The following is a 12376-nucleotide window of genomic DNA, read 5'->3' as shown; positions in this document are numbered from 1 at the left end:
CGTGTGTTATTCCGTGTGTTACAGAATAACACACGAAACACACGGCTATTCCGTGTGTTATGAGTCTCCGACTCCCACCGTTTTTCCGCGTCAAATACTCTGCCGAGACATGCGGCACAGCATCATCCAGACGTTTGACGTCAGAGACATCTGTTGGCTGGAAAAGAAATTACTGGGCAATGCGGCACAGCATGGTCCAGGCGGACTACTAGGGTCTGTTGGCTGGAACAAAAACTACTGGGCTATGCGGCACAGCATGATCCAGACGGACGACCACTAGGGACATCTGTTGGCTGGAATAAAAAACTACTGGGCTATGCGGTACAGCATGATCCAGGCGGACGACCACTAGGGACATCTGTTGGCTGGAATAGAAACTACGGGGCAATGCGGTACAGCAAGATTCAGGCGGACGACCACTAGGGACATCTGTTGGCTGGAATAGAAACTACGGGGCAATGCGGTACAGCATGATTCAGGCGGACGACCACTAGGGACATCTGTTGGCTGGAATAGAAACTACGGGGCAATGCGGTACAGCATGATTCAGGCGGACGATGCGAGATAAAAGACATCAGACAATGGACAATGGATAATGACATCTGTAGCCGAAATACATATCGCGAATATTTCCGGTGAAACAGCTAAATGAATATCCATTATCCAGCCTTTCAAACGGCACTTGAACCACGATAAACTGGCACCTGGCAAATGCAGGGGTTTTCTAGCAGCCTCCCAAAACGCTAAAATGTCAGGTACCGTAGCTCGTAATATGACGCTTGAATTAATCTTTACACACATGAGCTCATTCTACTGTCCACAATCTTCCCTCAGTAGCTCACTACTCCTTGGCTTGAAAAAACAAATTTTAGCACAAGTTTTTGGATAATACATGTATCCCGTCCATTGATCAAAAGGATCCATTCGAATCTAGAATGAATAACGTAACCTACAGAAAATCGAATACAGTTATCATACCTACAGAAAATCGAATTTCACAGCATTATGAAATGCCTCATGCCAACAAACAACCCACTTAAACTTATCCCGTAACGTTTCTATCCTGTGTCACCGTGACGTTGCTCTGATCATCACCCCACTGCGTGCTGGTCGTCTGAGAGAGCACCGTTCGACCGTCACAACACTGGGATTTACAGGTGTGGCCCTATCGGTCGGCGCTCGACAGCTGTGGTGGCGAGCTCTGCGGGTGTGGTGGTGGGACGAAACACCACACCCGCCTGACTCGGGTACAGCCACCCCAAGGTCGGCCACCATCACACCCTGGGCGGTCACGTGACCGTGTTTATGACGCACTCATCACTCATCAGCGATCGGCACATGACCGCTTGCCGGCCTGGTGTGAGACGATCGCAGCTATCTCCACAAGCGTGGGATTGAGTCATAAGTTAATAACAAAACCGCTAACATAGACAAAACATACAAGTCAAGCAAACCAGTAAAAAAGCATTCACATATGTCCCTTTGTTAACATCTTTCAAAATTATGTAAGCCATTATTGATAGTTTATCTCACTGAACAGGTAGGTATATTGGCTGAGTACGTATATTGGTTGAGTCTTTGTAGAGCTGTATTAGTATATGTCTGTAAAGCTGTATTAGTATGTGTCACGTCGGCGGCCGCCCCAGTAAACATGCCGACGTCGGCCCGACGTCGGCCGACGTCGGGGTGACGTCGGCAACTCGGCATCGGCATGCCGACGTCGGCCCGACGTCGGTCCAACCTCGGCACGACGTCGGCTGGATGTCGGATATGCCCGCATGTACCGACGTCCAGCCGAGGTCCAGCCGACATCGGGCCGACGTCGGGGCGACGTCGGACCGACATCGGCCGCTGTTTTGACCGTTAAAATAATATAAAATACATGTTTCATGTTTCATAAAGAGCTTCTGTATTCAAAATATCCTCAGGAAACTCAAATCTTCCTCCACGCCGCAACCCCCTGATCCGGACTGGACGGGAAACTTTATCCCATTTGGGATTGCCCGTAAGCCGAGCTCGCCCGTAGCCGGGTGCGGTGAGTGCTTGGGGGCTGGCTGCTCGGCCTATCCTTTGGTCAGGCTCAGCCCCGGCAACTCACCAGGGCCGGGTCCAGTTCATATAGAAAGGCCAGTCGGCAAGTGTCACTTTGCCAAAGTGCCACTTATCAAAGGGACACTTTGGGAAACGTTGGTGCAGGTGTGTAAGAGTGGCTATATGAATCCATTGTGGGGTCGCCCTTTCCAATAAGTGTCACGTAACAGCAATGGGACCAGGGACTCTATATGAACTGGACCCAGGGTGCTCGCCAAGAAGACCAATGTCTCCATCCTATCATCCTTCCGGCTCTGAAATGGTCTTGTCAGACCGAAAGGGCATAACCCAACAAAACAAACTGCATTCGCTATCTGGCTGCGTGGTGTAGTGTTTAGCGCACTAACCTCGCGTTCAAATGACACGGGGTTCGGATCCCATCGCCGGCTGATGCTTTTGGCGTGTTGTCCCAGTAAACATGCCGACGTCGGCGACTGGGGGCTCGAATCCCGCCGCCGCGCCGGTTGATATTTTGGGCGTGTTGTCCCAATAAACATGCCGACGTCGGCCCCGTCGGTCCAACGACAAACGATCTCGTCAACCTCGGCGAACGACCTCGGCCCGACGTCGGCTCGACGTCGGCTGGACTTCGGCTGGACGTCGGAACATGCGGGCATATCCGACGTCCAGCCGATGTCGGGCCGAGGTTGAACCGACGTTGGGCCGACGTCGGACCGAGCCTCGGCCCGACGTCGGGCCGATGTCGGCATGTTTACTGGGGCCGAAGTGACACATACTAATACAGCTTTACAGACACATACTAATACAGCTCTACATCTTGCATAATAAGCACAGTCAAATTTATATAGAAAATTGGGTTCAAACTTCAAACTGACATAGATAACTAAATTGTTTAAGCTCATAGTGACATATATGGCAAAAGTCAATTATTCAAAATAATTTATATTAGGACCAAAACGCGTTTCGATAATATCGTCATCAGTTGGTCCTAAATAATTGACACAAAATACCATGTTCAATCCTAAACACTTGAAAACCTACGGTAACATTTCACGTGGACATCTCAATGCATTACATTCACTGGGGAGAAGTTCAACACTCAGTAGTGACCTATCTCGTTATTAACATGTACAATGTATATACCTACACATATAATTTTACAGTTGATGAACAGATAGAATCAATTTTGCGGCTGTCTCGGCTAATGTTATCCTACCACTTTTGGGGTTCATGCACTCATTTATTTCAAGAATGGCCGCCTCGAGCGCTATCCTTGTCATTTTGTCAATGTTTTCTTTGACACTCTTAGCCGCTCTCCAGTCTGGCAATGCTCCACATTCATGAGTGTGTTTCACAATGGTTTTGTCTCTCTGATATTGTATATCTTTCCGATGTTCCCTCAGCCGTATGTCCAAACCGCGACCGGTTTCGCCATAGTATGGCTTGGAACACCCAAGACAGGGGATCTTATAAACAATGCTGTTCTCATGTCGTGCGTTCCGTTTGCTTCTCACTATTTGTTCTATGCTTTTTCCCGTCTTGCTTATGACGACCACATCCGATCCTTTCAAAAAGTTGGTGATGGTGTCAACATGTTTGGAATGTGGCACAACAATGACTTTGTGTTTCTTCTTCTCTTTCTGAGTTTTTGGAATCCTATCACGAATTTTCTTTGCCTTTAATTTACATCTGATAATCATCGCTTTTGGGTACTTCAAGTCCTTGAATACATTTTCTATGTACGCCAGCTCATCGCCCAAGTACTCATCACTGCATATTCGGTATGCTCTGAGATAAAAACCGATTATTACACCTGTTTTTACTCTGTCGCCATGAGCTGAGTAGTAGTGGATGTAATCCTCCTTGTTTGTTTCCTTTCTGTGGACCTTGAATTTCAATTCATCGTCATGTCGCATGATCAACACGTCTAAGAACGGGAGACATCCACCGCTCTCTTCTTCAATGGTAAACTGTATACTTGGCTCTACATCATTCAATTGAGCTAGCTTTTCACCAAGGTTCATATCGTCTGGTGCAATCATTTCAAAGCTGATCATTTCAGGAATATTTTAGGTGATGAATCGATTTGGATGAGATACGTAGATGATGTGATTGTGATTGCACCAGACGATATGAACCTTGGTGAAAAGCTAGCTCAATTGAATGATGTAGAGCCAAGTATACAGTTTACCATTGAAGAAGAGAGCGGTGGATGTCTCCCGTTCTTAGACGTGTTGATCATGCGACATGACGATGAATTGAAATTCAAGGTCCACAGAAAGGAAACAAACAAGGAGGATTACATCCACTACTACTCAGCTCATGGCGACAGAGTAAAAACAGGTGTAATAATCGGTTTTTATCTCAGAGCATACCGAATATGCAGTGATGAGTACTTGGGCGATGAGCTGGCGTACATAGAAAATGTATTCAAGGACTTGAAGTACCCAAAAGCGATGATTATCAGATGTAAATTAAAGGCAAAGAAAATTCGTGATAGGATTCCAAAAACTCAGAAAGAGAAGAAGAAACACAAAGTCATTGTTGTGCCACATTCCAAACATGTTGACACCATCACCAACTTTTTGAAAGGATCGGATGTGGTCGTCATAAGCAAGACGGGAAAAAGCATAGAACAAATAGTGAGAAGCAAACGGAACGCACGACATGAGAACAGCATTGTTTATAAGATCCCCTGTCTTGGGTGTTCCAAGCCATACTATGGCGAAACCGGTCGCGGTTTGGACATACGGCTGAGGGAACATCGGAAAGATATACAATATCAGAGAGACAAAACCATTGTGAAACACACTCATGAATGTGGAGCATTGCCAGACTGGAGAGCGGCTAAGAGTGTCAAAGAAAACATTGACAAAATGACAAGGATAGCGCTCGAGGCGGCCATTCTTGAAATAAATGAGTGCATGAACCCCAAAAGTGGTAGGATAACATTAGCCGAGACAGCCGCAAAATTGATTCTATCTGTTCATCAACTGTAAAATTATATGTGTAGGTATATACATTGTGCATGTTAATAACGAGATAGGTCACTACTGAGTGTTGAACTTCTCCCCAGTGAATGTAATGCATTGAGATGTCCACGTGAAATGTTACCGTAGGTTTTCAAGTGTTTAGGATTGAACATGGTATTTTGTGTCAATTATTTAGGACCAACTGATGACGATATTATCGAAACGCGTTTTGGTCCTAATATAAATTATTTTGAATAATTGACTTTTGCGATAACTAAATTGTTTTTTGAATTTCAATAAGGGTTACCGTAGATTGAGTCGGTTAAATAAGTCACCAATCTTACTCTAAACGTGAAATAATCGCTACTTACCTAACTCCGAAAACATAAAATCCCATTTCGAGCACTTGTAGTCTTGGAATCATGTTCCTAATGCAAGGCTCAATAGGTATATGTAATTTTTTTCCTTTTGAATCTTGCATAGAGCCGTGCGCGATATTTCAAAGATGCTCTGAAGTCATCGGAGTGATACGTCGAGCACTCCTGACTCAATTGAGCTAGCGAGTGAAATAAAAAGGATGCCAATCGAAAGATATGGAACATGGCATCAGACCCTCCCATACAAACATAAATACTGACTTGACTGGCGATGACCTTAGGTCAATAACCAAATTAATCTTTCCCAAACAAAAGGTATGTCACTCAACGCGGCTGTCATGTCAAACGTACCTAATGGTAGAGGAGAGTGATATAAATTGGCCGTTTGGGTTAACTGACCGCCCATATGTAAATTGACCAGTGCAATAACTGACACTTAAGTTAAAAAAAAATCGAGCTCTAAGCTGCTGACAATAATATTAAACGGTTCGGTTGTTTGAATTGCGTAGTGAAGAACAAAATGTTGTATTATCGTTCTGGCAAATAACGCTTTAGGACCTGAGCACCGTTGATCATATTACCTGATAAACGAGCACACTAGTGCGAGTAACAAGGGGTTTAATTTCCACATTGAGAAAACTTCACATGACTAGCTACAGGGCCAACCACATCGCCGTAAATGCATGCCGAGCAGCGGGGTGCCGCAACTTTCGGGCAGCCTGGCGTCTCGCTGGTTTCCCCAGATTCTCACGAAAATTTCCCTTTTTTAAGAATAATTTCCCTAGATGCGGTTATTTTCATGGAATTTGATGTACTTTCCTCATTTTAACCATTCGTGTTATAGTCAGTAGCGGCGGAACACCTTCAATTAAGGGGGGGGGGGGTCACTGACGACTTTTGGTCCCATCTTTCCATGCAACGCCCATAGGGCTAATGTTAAAATGCCTAAATCAAAGGGGCACGGTGCCCCGGTGCCTTTCCCGTTCCGCCGCACACAGCCGCTATTTGAGTTCGGAAGTGGCCAAAATGCGATAACTCGTTAACCAGTTGACATTTTGCCAAGGAATTTTTATTTTATGTGAAGTCAACCGTAAGGTCACATATGGGAACGTATGAGCATCCATGCTGATACATCATTGCCGTAAAAAATCTTTTTGCTTGTAATCCGCGGATGACGGGTATATCCCTTAACGTGGGTGACTCGGGAGGGGATTCTGCATAGCTTCCCTGCTGTCTTCGAAACTACTCGTTCAATACTTAAAGTTCAAACGGCTTCTGATAGAAATAGCTGACAAACGAAACCTAACTTTGTCACAAAAGGTCATGGAAAGGTCATGGGTCACAAAAGGTCATGGAAAAGGTCATGGAAGGAAATGTATACATTTTTAAGGTCATGCGACACATCTTTAACGGTCCATTTCGGCAAAAGCATCTAAAAATGATGTCATCTGGGTCGTCCGATTCGAAACTATTTCCATTCGACAAGTAATGGTCAGGTCACGGCAAGATCAAAAAGGTCAAATTTTGAAGTTGAACATTCTCAACAAAAAAGATGTACATCGGATGCAATTTGAGCTCTGGAACACGATGATGCTATTCGTTTTGGTTTTCGATGTCAAGAACGTACTGAAATTGCCTTTACAATATCGAAAATTGTGATTAACCGACTACGGTAAAATGCAAAAGCCGATAACATTGCCATTTCTGAACATATCTGGCTGAAACTTTCCAAAAGCAATGCAAGTGTTACATACAAAAGCCAATAAGGTTCATTCTGGTCGATGGCTGCTCCCCAAAAATCTGGATGTTATCAACCATATCGGACATTCTTACGATGTTCTGTTGGCTGGATGTCTTTTTGCTTTACTGAATTTGATCAGACTACATTCAGTTAAGACGACGTACATTTATTGGTCACCAGAAAGTATGCTCACAAGTCAATCGACAATCGACAACCAACAAATGCAAGACACGAGCGTCGAGCACCCTCAGCACAAGCAACTGCCGGGGGCGATTAGACGGACCGCACTCCTCTCTCGCAGCTGATTGGTCAGCTGCCGAGCCGCACGGACGTAAGCTGCACGGCCGCCGCCCGGCCGACCTGACCGGGGTCGGCCGGGCGGCGACCTAGCGTCACTAGAACTGCAATAACTTTTGCCGGCAGTGTGATGCCGACCTAATTTTTTCAGCAAATGAATCACAATTGTACGGTATATGTTATGGACGTTGTCTCGATGTGAAGCACGCTGTGCGTTTTTTTGGTAGGCCTGTGTAAATATTGAAATCCTCAAGCCCTTCTGCTTTGTGCAAGTGTGCAACAATTAGCTTACAATAACTGAGTGCGAAGTTTTTTAGATGCACTTTTGTTACCAATGGATTCCGCACATTTTCCCCTTTCAGCTGATATCTTACTTACGCATTTTCAAGCAAAGAATATGACAGGAGACTCGTCAACATTTACATGAAAATCGCAGCACAAGTTCGGTCTCACGGAGCAAAACAAAACGATGTACTTTGGGAGCCCACCAATCTGTGCCAGAATGAGTAATATTTTTTATGGATGATATTTTATACAGCCTGATTAATTTACGACCAGAAAATGTGAGAAAATCACGCTTTAAAATTTGTCGAAAATTAGGGTATTGGCCACTTCTGAACCAGGATAGCGGCTGTGTGCGCCGCTTATGGTTATAGTCGCTGCGTCCTAAAACAGCAATTAACTACATTCTGTTACGTTAACGTAAGAGATTCTGATGAAATTGCTGGCATATAGCAAATTACTCATTACTGTATGTGGTATAATATAATTGCGTGATATATCGCAAATTGTGGTGTGTTGCAGGACAGGGGCGGATCCAGGAATTTTCGGGAGGGGGGCGGCAAGTCGAAATAGGGGCGACCTGGCAATCCGGGGGCGCTCCATACAAAGGGGGCGCCAACCTGTCAAAATCGGGAGCTAAAAGCCCGCGCCGTGCTATGGGGCGTTATCGTGCTCCCCCTCAGGTTTTTCGCAAATATCTGAAAAACGGCTGCGCGCAGCGCCGCCATTTTCAGCATACCTTGTCATGCATCTTTTTTGCACATGTTGTAAAAATGTCTGACGCGGGTGATGGAAGGTCAGGTCACCAGGTTATGCCAAGTGACTTAGCCTAAGAAAAAGTTCAAATGCTTACCATTGCTATAGACTGAACGATTGCTTTGAACCTTTCAGCGATTGATGAAAGCAACAACACTATTCATGAACTGTATATCTCGGAATTTCGATATCTGTGACCCAAGGTCAGGTCAGTTGTGTGACGTCTCCATTAGGTAGGTAGGTATAATTAAGTCTTTGGGAGAAAACTGAAAGGCATCTCTTTTGGACGAGCGCCATTCTAGACAATATCAAGCATTGGGATACATATAAAATTAACACACTGAATAAGAACATTGCACCTAGTGTGACCACTCATTAGGTCCCAGAGGTCATCCCATGTCATGAAAGGTCCGCAGCAGTTTTTTTTAAAAAATAACTTAAAAAATAACACCGATAGATTCAAGCTAGAGCGATAATATCTGTGACCCAAGGTCAGGTCAGTTGTGTGACGTCTCCATTAGGTAGGTAGGTATAATTAAGTCTTTGGGAGAAAACTGAAAGGCATCTCTTTTGGACGAGCGCCATTCTAGACAATATCAAGCATTGGGATACATATAAAATTAACACACTGAATAAGAACATTGCACCTAGTGTGACCACTCATTAGGTCCCAGAGGTCATCCCATGTCATGAAAGGTCCGCAGCAGTTTTTTTAAAAATAACTTAAAAAATAACACCGATAGATTCAAGCTAGAGCGATAAAAACACCTCAGCTGTGTTCAGCTCGACGATACGCATCGACTGCTATGCAGCATGACCTTTCCCGGTCAGGTCATGACCTTGACCTGAGGTCAAATTCTCAAAATTACCCTTCAAAAGGTCAACCTTTAGTTTGTTCGACGTGTCTCGACGACGGAAACGCAATGCTGGCAAACGTAATGTCGAGACTCTCTTGAGTCAAAAGTTATTGCAGGAAAACATTGTTCGTAAAAAGGCTATTTTTAGAGTCTTTTGCCCTCTGAAGGCTAAACCGTTGACCTGAGGTGGAGGTCAAATCTGAGCGCAGCTTGCAGAAACACCTTTAAAAGGGCTATCGAATGCGCTTTTCTGCGGCGCTATATCTCTATTGGTTTCCGAGTTATGTGCCGCTGCTTCGAAAACGGAAAAATGTTGAAACAGGCAACATTTTACCTTTGATGACCTCTGGTGACCTGACATTCGACCTGACCTAAAAAAATGACCGTTTTGTTTTCGTCCTGTTTTTTGACGATCTTTCGAATGCCGCTTATCGCGTGTCACTACGCGGCCCAGGAGCCGAGTTAGAGGAGGGAGTGTGCCCCCCCCCCTCCCCAGCAGGACACGGAAAACTCAGACCACCAGCACGGCACGGGTTAAAAGTCGTAGATGGGCACCGCTACCCTAGCAAAAGATATTAGCAAAAAGGTGACCTCCATTTACTGGTGCAGTCCTCCTTCTCCCGGTGATGCCCCCTCCTTTTTCTGGAAGCGTCTCACTTATGCTGGTATGCCTCACTTCCCGGGGGCGCCCAACCTCTGCTTGGATCGCCTAATCCATTATGGAGAGACCCACTTTGCTTAAGTCGCCTCATTTCTTCCTTCTAAGAACAACCAATTTGCTGTGGGCGGCCCACTTATCTGGGACGCCCATCTTCTGCTAGAAGTGCCCCTCTTCTTCCTGATGCGTCCCACTTCTACTACGAGTGCACCTTTTCTGTTAGGGCGCCCCTTTGCTGCTGAGGAGTCTTTTCTACTGTGAATAGGGCGGCCCTCTCCTGTTTGGCGACCCCAAATTCTGCTGGAGGCGCCCCACTTCTGCCCAACTTTTGGTGGGGTGCCCCTCTCTTGCAGGGGGCACTTCTCTTTTGCTGGAGACGCCACTCTTGTGGGGGCGCCCTTCCACTGCGGGGAACGTCTCTCTTCTGCCAGAGGCATCCCTTTTCTTCTTATGGGGCTCCTGTTTTTTTTTTTTTTGGGGGCGAGGCGACCCTCTGCTGCTCGGAACGGGGCACACCTCTCCTTTTACTGGGGCACCGCCCCTCTGCTGGGGTTGCCCTTCCGCTGTCGTCAGGGGCGCCCCTTTTGGTAGAATATACTCCTTTTCTTTTTGTAATGGGGCGCCCCTCTTCTACCGGGGGCGCCCATCTGCTGCTGGGGCGTCTATCTTCTGCCGGATATTGTCAATGGGGCGCCCATATCCTGTTTGGCGGGCCCAACCTCTGCTGGAGGCTGCCTATTTCTGATAAACTTTTGCTGTGGCGCCTCTCTTCTGCTGGGGCGCCCCTCTTCTGCTTGGGGCGCCCGTCTCCTACTGGAGACCCCTCTCTTCTGCTGGGGCGCCCCTCTTCTGCCAGTAGCACCCATTTTCTTATTATGGGGGTCCTTTTTTGCTGGGGCGCCCAGCTGCTGTCAGGGCGCCCCTCTTCTCGGAATGGGGGCGCCTCTCTCCTTTTGCTGGGGCGAGCTCCTCTTCAGGGGGACACGTCTCCTGCTAAGGGTGCCCTTCCGCTGCCAGGGGCGCCCCTCTTGAACAGAAGGTATTTTATATTCTTGTAACGAGACGCCCTCTTCTACTGGGGGCGCCCATCTGCTGCTGGGGCGACTCTCATCTGCTGGGAATAGGCAATTGGGCGTCACTCTCCTGCTTGGTGAGCCCAACTTCTGCTGGAGGCGCCCTATTTCTGCTGAACCTTTGCTGTGTCGCCGCTCTTCTGCTCGGGGCGCCCTCTCTGCCGCGGGATATGGGCGCCTTTTTCGGATGGCGGGGGGGGGGGGCGGCCGCCCCCGTCGCCCCCCCCCCCTGGATCCGCGCCTGTTGCAGGACACGGGAAACTGCTGTATGGGTAGCGGTAGTGCTGGCGTAAGAGACGAGTCGATGCATTATTTTGCACCGTCAGTTTGACCGAACGGGAGTGATATGCGCTAGCCACATTGTAAAAATTGCGCCAAAACAAAAACTTTGATGTAAAAAATTAGCCGCTCCCGAAATGGAACAACGCAGAAGCAGGCAAAAAAAACAATTTTTTGGGTTGGTGGTATTTCCCTAGATTTCGAGTGAAATCCATATATCCCTAGATCTTCGCTGATTTCCATAGAAAAGGGAAATTTCCCTAGCAGCGGTAACCCTGCTTTCGGGGTAGGTATATGCAAAGCTGTTCAATAATCAACCTCCCGTATCAGCTATGGCTTATGCATCATTTCGCCACATTTCCATCCAGGTAGTGACGTCACAGCCAACATCCCCACAGTGCTGCCAGATGGGGAAGGCTGTAATCCTCTATATCAGTTACAAAAATCCTCCAGATTCCTCCAAATCCTATTGGTAGATATAGAAAGGCGGTCTTGGACGCTGCGGGGGGCTATACCCCCAAAAAAGTTTCACCAAATACTAAAAACCCATCGGATTTCGAATCTTTTCGCACTGCTGTGCAGTTTAAAAGATACTTTTTCTTATAAAAGTTGTTGAGTTTTCGTTTTATCTTAAAAAAACGAAAATTTTCGTCGATTTCAGGCACTGCAGGGGGGCCGGGGGCATTTGCCCCAAATGTCCCCCTTAGATCCGCCAGTAGTTTGGTACCCTCGTAAATATAGCTACAGACTGAGACATTCTGCAGTCTCACGGTGATAAAGGACGTGATATATCATAACGGGTAGGGTGACGCTGGGCAGGAAAATGCCTTTTTAGTCTTGAATGTGTTATATTTTTCCATGAAATTGAATATAATAATCGGGCGACAAATCCTCCAGATTTTCCTCCAGAATCAAAAATCCTCCAAAAGCGAAATTTGTCCGCAAATAGAGTTCAAAATCCTCCAGATTTGCGGAAATCCTCCAAATCTGGCAGCACTGCATCCCCTCCCCATGCACTGATTCAGCCGAACT

Source organism: Amphibalanus amphitrite, unplaced genomic scaffold (genome assembly GCF_019059575.1).
Source record: "Amphibalanus amphitrite isolate SeventyFive unplaced genomic scaffold, NRLGWU_Aamphi_draft 000303F_arrow, whole genome shotgun sequence".
Taxonomy (NCBI): Eukaryota; Metazoa; Arthropoda; class Thecostraca; order Balanomorpha; family Balanidae; genus Amphibalanus; species Amphibalanus amphitrite.
The sequence above is the reverse complement of the archived record's forward strand: the minus strand, read 5'-3'. Positions refer to the sequence as shown.